The sequence below is a fragment of the Suricata suricatta genome, chromosome 1 (genome assembly GCF_006229205.1).
Source record: "Suricata suricatta isolate VVHF042 chromosome 1, meerkat_22Aug2017_6uvM2_HiC, whole genome shotgun sequence".
NCBI classification, from domain to species: domain Eukaryota; kingdom Metazoa; phylum Chordata; class Mammalia; order Carnivora; family Herpestidae; genus Suricata; species Suricata suricatta.
In genome coordinates this window covers 57188722-57196753 of record NC_043700.1, presented here as the reverse complement: position 1 = coordinate 57196753, position 8032 = coordinate 57188722, and positions in this window count along the sequence as shown.

Genomic DNA, 8032 nt, shown 5'->3' with positions numbered 1-8032 from the left:
AAACATAAAAGGAAAGAAAACTTCCAGATTCATTCTATGAGGCTAGCATTATCCTGATACCAAAACCAGATCAAGACTCCACTAGCAAAGAGAACTATAGGCCAATATCCCTGATGAACATAGATGCAAAAATTCTCAATGAAATATTAGCAAAACAAATTCAATGATACATTTTTAAAAATCATTCAGTATGATCAAATGGGATTTATTCATTGATTGCAAGGGTGATTCAGTATTCACAAATCAACCAATGTGATAAGTACAACAATTATAAGATCCATATGATCATTTCAATAGACACAGAGAAAGCATTTGACAAACTACAACATCCATTCATAATAAAAACCTTCAACAAAGTAGGTTTAGAGGGAACGTACCTCAATATAATCAAGATCATCTATAAAAAACCCACAGTTAACATCATCCTCAATGGGGAAAAACTGACACTTTTCCCTAAGGTCAGAAACAAGATAAGAATGTCAACTCTCACCACTTCTATTCAATACAGTTCTGGAAGTCCTACCCACAGCATCTGACAATAAAAGGAAATAAAATGCATCCAGATCAGCAAGAAAAAAGGAAGACACTCAGTATTTGCAGATGACATGATACTGTATATAGAAAACTTGAAAGACTACCAAAAAAACTGTGAGAACTGATAAAAGAATTCAGTAAAGTCACAGGATACAAAGTCAATGTACAGAAATATGTTGAATTTCTATATGCCAATAATGAAGTAGCAAAAATAGAAATTAAGAAAACAGGGCACCTGGGTGGCTCAGTCTGTTCCATGTCCAACTTCTGTTCAAGTCATGATCTCATGGTTTGTGAGTTTGAGCCCCACATTGGACTATCTGTGCTCAGTGCAGAGCCCACTTCAGATTCTCTGTACTCACTCTCTCTGCCCCTCCTTTGTTCATGCTCACTCTCACTCAAAAATAAATAAGCTTTAGGGGCACCCTGGAGACTCAGTCAGTGAGCTTCCAGCTTCGGCTCAGGTCATGATCTCGCAGTTCATGGGTTTGAGCCCCGCATTAGGCTCTGTGCTAACAGCTTGAAGCCTGGATCTTGCTTCAGATTTTGTGTCTCCCTCTCTCTCTCACCCTCCCCTGCTCACACTGTCTCTCTCTCTCAAAAATAAATAAAGCATTAAAAATTTTTTAAATAAATAAGCTTTAAAAAAATAAGTTAAGAAATCAATCCCACTTACTACTACATCAAAAATGATTCCTAGGATGAAACTAAGCAAAGAGGTGAAAATCCTGTACTCTGAAAACTATAAAATACTGATGAAAGAAATTGAATACAACACAGAGAAATGGAAAGACATTCCATGTTTCTGGTTTGGAAGAACAAAATTGTTAAAATGTTTGTACTACCCAAAACAATGTCCATATATAATACAATCTCTGTCAAAATACCAACAGCATCTTTCACAGAACTAGAAGAAACAATTATGAAATTTGTATAAAATCACAAAGGATCCCAATAGGCAAACAATTTTCAAAAGAAAAGCAAGGCTTGGGATATCTGGGTGGCTCAGTTGGTCAAGTGTCTGACTCTTGATCTCAGCTCAGGCCTTGATTTCAGGGTTGAGTTCAAGCCATTTGTTGGGCTCTGTGCTGGGTGTGAAGCCTACTGAAAACCAAAACCAAAACCAAACCAAATAAGCAAACAAAAAAATGCTGGAGGCATCACAATTCCAGACATCATGAGTTTTACAAAGTTGTAGTAATCAAAACACCATGGTTCTGGCACAAAAATAGACACATAGCTCAACGGAACAGAATTGAAAACCCAGAAATAAATCCACAACTATGTAGTCAATCTTCAACAAAGCAGGAAAGAACCTCCAATGCAAAAAAGACAGTCTCCTTAACAAATGGTGTAGGAAAAACTGGACAGCAAGTTGCAAAAAATAACAATAACAGACTACTTTATTTACACCACACACAAAAATAAATTCAAAATGGATTAAAGACCCAAATGTGAGACCCAAAACCACAAATATCCTAGAGGAGAACACGGGCAGTAACCTCTTTTTCACTGGCCACAGAAACTTCTTACTAGACATGTCTTTGGAGGCAAGGGAAACAAAAGCAAAAATGAACTATTGGAACTTCATCAAGATAAAAGTCTTCTGCACAGTGAAGGAAACAAATAGTAAAACTAAAAGGCAGCAGAAGGAATGAGAGCAGACATTTACAAATAAAATGTCAGATAAAGGGTTTGTATACAAAATTTATAAATGGATAAAGAAAATGTGGTATACATATACAATGGAATATTATTCAGTGATCAAAACAAATGAAATCTTGACATTTGCAACAACATGGATGGAACTAGAACGTATTATGCTAAGTGAAATAAATCTGAGAAAGACAAGTATCATATGATTTTACTCATACATGGAATTAAGAAAAAGCAGATGAGCATAATGGAAAGGAAGGAAAAATAAGATAAAAACAGAGAGGGAAGCAAACCAAAAGAGCCTGTTAAATATAGAGAACAAACTGCTGGAGGGGATTTTGGTGGGGGGATGGGCTAAATAGGTGATGGGCATTAAGGAGGGTACTTGTGGAAATGAGCACAGGGTGTTGTATTTAAGTGATAAATCACTGGGTTCTAATCCAGAAACCAATACTACACTGTATGTTAACTAAATTGAATTTAAATAAATCAGTTATGTACACAAATAATCTTTTTTTTTAAAGCAGCATAAATATGGCAGGTGTGTTGGGGAGGACCAAATTCGACATGCTGTATGAGTTAATACGGTAAATTGTGAGACTGTACTTGAGCACTAAAAACCCAGTGCTTCCTCAACCTCACATATCATCACCACCACCACTGTTATTTGCGCCTGAGAATGTTTTGGAATGGCTAAGCTACAACAGAAATCAAAGAACTGCTTGTCTTTTGGTCCAATTCAGAAATAAATGAGCTTGCTCATAATAGAAGGCAATTTTCTCTGACCAAGAAGCAGATTCTGAAGATTTAGTAAGGGATGATAGCAGACATAGGAATCCAAAGGGAAACACTCTTGGGTAGCAGGTTGAGATGGTCCATAACTGAAGGATGCAACCCATAGATCAGGTGCTCAATAATAAATGACAGATGTGTCCTATTGTCATGCTATCCCCAAGACCAACTAATTTAGACTTATCGAGTATTAAAAGTTACTTTAAGAACTCTATAGCTCTTTAAAATATATTTTATAAAATGTCAACGCTTTTGAAATTAAGAGCTGGTTTGCTTTTCCCTTTTTCTTTCTTCAACTTCTATTTTACAAGAGTTTGACTTTGAGGATAATATTGAAAATTAAGATTTGTCCACTTTGTTTCTTCTCTTGTCTTTGCAACAAACCTTAAAAATCCACTAATACTTCTATTATCAAGAGGAAAGTCTCTAAAATAAACTTCTTGAATTTAAAACCTCCCTACCTTACTTGCTAGCTGTTTTACCTTAGACAAGTTGTATATTTCTAAGACTGAATTTCCTCATCTGTAAAATTAGAGCATTTCTGTTCACCATCTCTGAGGGCTCCTCAGAAGACAAAATGAATAAATACAATTGATGTCCTTAGAACATTACCTGAAGCCAAATAAGTATTCAATAAATATTGGATATCACTCTCATGCTTAGGTTCTTTTAAGGACATCTGACATTTTGCCTTTGTCCTAAAGATGGAAAGGAACACCTTTATGCAAAATGTGTTTTAGGAAGCAGAAGAGAGATAATAGAAGAAAAACAATCTGAGTCTTTTTGTTGTTGTTGTTACAACTTACATAAAATAAAATTCACTCATTTTTAAATAAACAGTTTGATAAGTTTTAACAGATATCAAAATGTGTAACCACAAGCAAGAACAATGTCATGATGCCAGAAAGTTCCCTAAAGTCTCTTCACAATCATCCCTACCCACTCAGAGCCCCAGGCATCACAGATGTGCCTTCTATCACTACAGACTACTTATGCTTTTTCTAGAATCTCATTAAAATGGAATCATACATTATTTATTCTTTTGCTTCTACTTTTTTGCTCAGAATAATCTTCTTTGTATTAATTCATGTTGTTTCTTTTACCAGTAGCTTATTCCTTTAAGTGCTAAGTAGTATTCTATTGTGGAACATACTATAGTTTATTCATTCACTTGTTAAGGGACTTTTAGTTGTATTTGCTCTAAGACTATTAGTAGTAAAGATGCTACAAATATTTGTGTACATTTCTGCATGGATACATGTTTTCATATCTTTGGAGCATGGAGTCAGAAGGTAAGTGCTACATTTAACTTTCTCAGAAACTTAATAAGCTACAAAATTCTTGTCTAAAATGGTTGTACTATTTTATAGTTCATCCAGCAGTATATGAGAATTCCAATAATCTAAATTTTCACCTGCACTTGCTACTTTCAGGTATTTTTAATTTAAATTCTATCATACTGTGTGTAAAATGTCATATTGGTTTTATTTTATATTTCCCTGATGAATAAAGTTGGCCAACATCTTTTGACATGTATATTGGCCTTTTTTATGTCTTCAAATGTGAAATGTTGGTACAAATATTTTGCCTATTTGTAACTGAGTTGTTTGTATTATTATAATATATTGAGCAGTTTTTATTTGTTCAACATACAAAATTTTTCTGATATATGTGTGGCAAATATTTCCTCCCTCTATGTGGATTCTCTTTCTGCTTTCTTTTAAAAAAATTTTTTTTACATTTATTTATTTATTTTTGAGAGACAGAGTGAGACAGAGCATGAGCAGAGAAGGGGCAGAGAGAGAAGGAGACACAGAAACCGAAGCAGGCTCCATGCTCTGAGCAAACAGTAAGCACAGAGACTGATGTGGGGCTCAAACCCATGAACCGTGAGATCATGACCTGAGCCAGAGTCAGATGCTTAACCTACTGAGCCACCCAGGGGCCCCTCTTTTTTCCTTCCTAACAATGTCTTTTGAGAATAAGTATTCATTCTGATAAAGAAAACGTTTTCTATATGTGTATATGTGTGTATGTATACAACTTGTGTATACACATACCACACACACATACCACACACACACACACACACGTGCCCATATATATAGAAGTTTTTATGATTTATACATTTTATGCCTTACCTAAGAAATCTGTACCCAACTAAAAATCACAAAGATGCTCTTCTATGTTTTCACTGGTAGTGTTATCATTTTAGTTTTTACATTTAGTTTTTCAATCTATTTCAAGTTATTTTTCTATGTGTCTATAGTGTGAGGAAAATGGTTGAGGGGTTTTGTTTGGTTTGGTTTTGTTTTAATGGATATCAGTTCTTCCAGCATTATTTTTAAAATTGAAAAACCATCCTTTCTGAACTAACTTACATAATATCTTTTTTGAAAAGTAATTGACTATATATGAGTCCGTTTCCATATTATGTTCCTATGTTACTTCCCTTTTAGTCCATCCTTGTGCCAATGCCATGCTGTCTTGGTTACTATACCTTTAATATGGTTTTATGTCTAAGAAATAAATATTGACAGTTGGTGATTTTCCCCCCAAACTGCCAGTATCTTTTCATTACATTTTTTTCTTTTATAGTTTATTGTCGAGTTGGTTCCCATATATGCATTTTCTTCTGAATATTAGAATAAACTTGTTAATTTCTACTTACTTCCAAAACAAAGCCTGTTGAGATTTTGAAAATAATTGCATTGACTCTCTAGATCCATTTGGGAAGAATTTACATCTGCAAATGATTGAGTCTTCCAAACCATGTACATGGCATAGCCTTAAATATATTTGACATTTCCTTATTTTTCTTAGCAATGTTTTGTAATTTTCAGTGCACAGGTCTTGCACATATTTTTCTAAATGTATAAGTATTCCATGGGGTTTTTAATTTTTTTTTATGTTTATTATTTATTTTTGAGAGACAGAGAGAGACAGCGTGAGCAGGGGAGGGTCAGAGAGAGAGAGGGAGATACAGAATCTGAGGATGGCTCCAGGCTCTGAGCTAGCTGTCAGCACAGAGCCTGACACGGGGCTCGAACCCACGAACCGTGAGATCATGACCTGAGCCAAAGCCAGACGCTTAACCAACTGAGCCACCCAGGCGCCCCAAGTATTCCATGGTTTTTGATGTTAGTTTCACTTGAATTTATTAAAAGTCAATATTTAAGCAGTTCACTGCTACCATAGAGATACATTTCTTAATATTAAGCATTACTTTATTTCCGCAAAACTTTACTTATAAGTTCTTGTGGATTTTGTGTAGATTCCATAGTATTTTCAACATTGTCAATAATTACATTACGAGAATAAAGACTGTTCTACTACTTCATTTCAATCTTTGTGTTTTTATTTCACTTCCTTTACTTACTTTAATGTACTAGTAGAACCTTCATTGTAAAAGTGCATGACTGTGGTGACAATGTGCATCACTCTTGTTCCTGATGAAAAGAGCAAAACATTCGGGGTTTTTTTTACCTTTCAATATAAAATCACTTCATATTAATTTGTCCTTTATTAGATTGAAGAGTTTCTCTTTTATATTAAGTTGTTAATAGCAAAGCTTGTTTTTCTGCACATTTTGAGATAGTAATATGTTTTTGCTTCTCAGTTTTTAAAATTTACAGTGAGTGAATTACATTGAGTGATTTTTTAATACTAAACTAGTCACCCATTTTTTAGGTAAACTCCACATGGTTAGGTTATATAATCCTTTATCTATGCTATACTGTATTTCCTAATATTTTATAAAGGATTTTTGAACCAGTGATTATTAGAAATATTGTTCCCAAGTTTTATTGTTTACCTAAAACCTTTTTTTAATTTTACTTTATCCTCAAGAAAATGCTAGCTTGATAAAAGCAGTTGGGACTTGTTCCCTCTGTCTTGATTTTCTGAAAAAAGAAAATGTATATGTTAATGTATTTTCTTTCTTAAATTCTGGATATACTTCAAGAATGAAGCCAACTGGGCCTAGAGTTTTCTTTATGAGGTTTTCAATTGCATATTCAATTTCCTTAGTCAATACAGGACTGTTTTAAGTTTTTTATTTCTTCCTGCTTCAGTTTTGGTTAACTTGTGATTATCAAAGACTTCATGATATTTTCAAATTGATGCATTTATTTTATATATATATATTTTTCATTTTATGTTCTAAAAAATTCTTTGGATCTGTACTGATGTCCACATTTTCATTTCTGATACAGGATATTTATCTTTTATTTTCTTAAATTTGTGTTTACATCATTTTATCTAGAAATTTATCAATATTATTGACTTTGTCAAAGAACCATATTTTAGTTTTAATTGATTTTCTCTATTTTCTTTTGTTTTTTTAGATGTCACTTTCTTAATTATTTGTCATCCACTTACTCTGTAGATGACTTTTTTTGTGGCTCTGTATAAGGTTCATCTGGGTCAATAGTTCATGTATGTTTATAAAACACAGTTGTTCTGCAGTCATTTAGTCTAGTATTCATGTTGTGGTGAGAGTGAACATACCTGTCTTACTCCTGACAGCATTTATGGGAAATGTTCTTGGTTTTTCCCCACTGAGAATAATGTTATCTATGGGTTTTTCATAGATGGCCTTTATTATGTTGAAGTTTGTTCCCTCTAAACCTACTTTGTTGAGGATTTTTATCACAGATGCTGTACTTTGTCAAATGTATTTTCTGTGTCTATTGAAATGATCATATGGTTTATATTATTTCTCTTATCATGTTGGTTGATTTGTGAATACTGAATCACCCTTGCAATCAATGAATAAATCCCATTTGATCATACTGAAAGATTTTTTTAAATGTATTGTTGAATTTGTTTTGCTAATATTTCATTGAGAATTTTTGCATCTATGTTCATCAGGGATATTGGCCTATAGTTCTCTTTCCTAGTGGAGTCCTGATCTGGTTTTGGTATCAGGATAATGCTAGCCTCATAGAATGAATCTGGAAGTTTTCTTTCCTTTTATGTTTTTCGGAATAGTCTGAGAAGAATAGTTTTAACTCTTCTTTAGATGGTTGGTAGAATTCTCCTGTGAGGA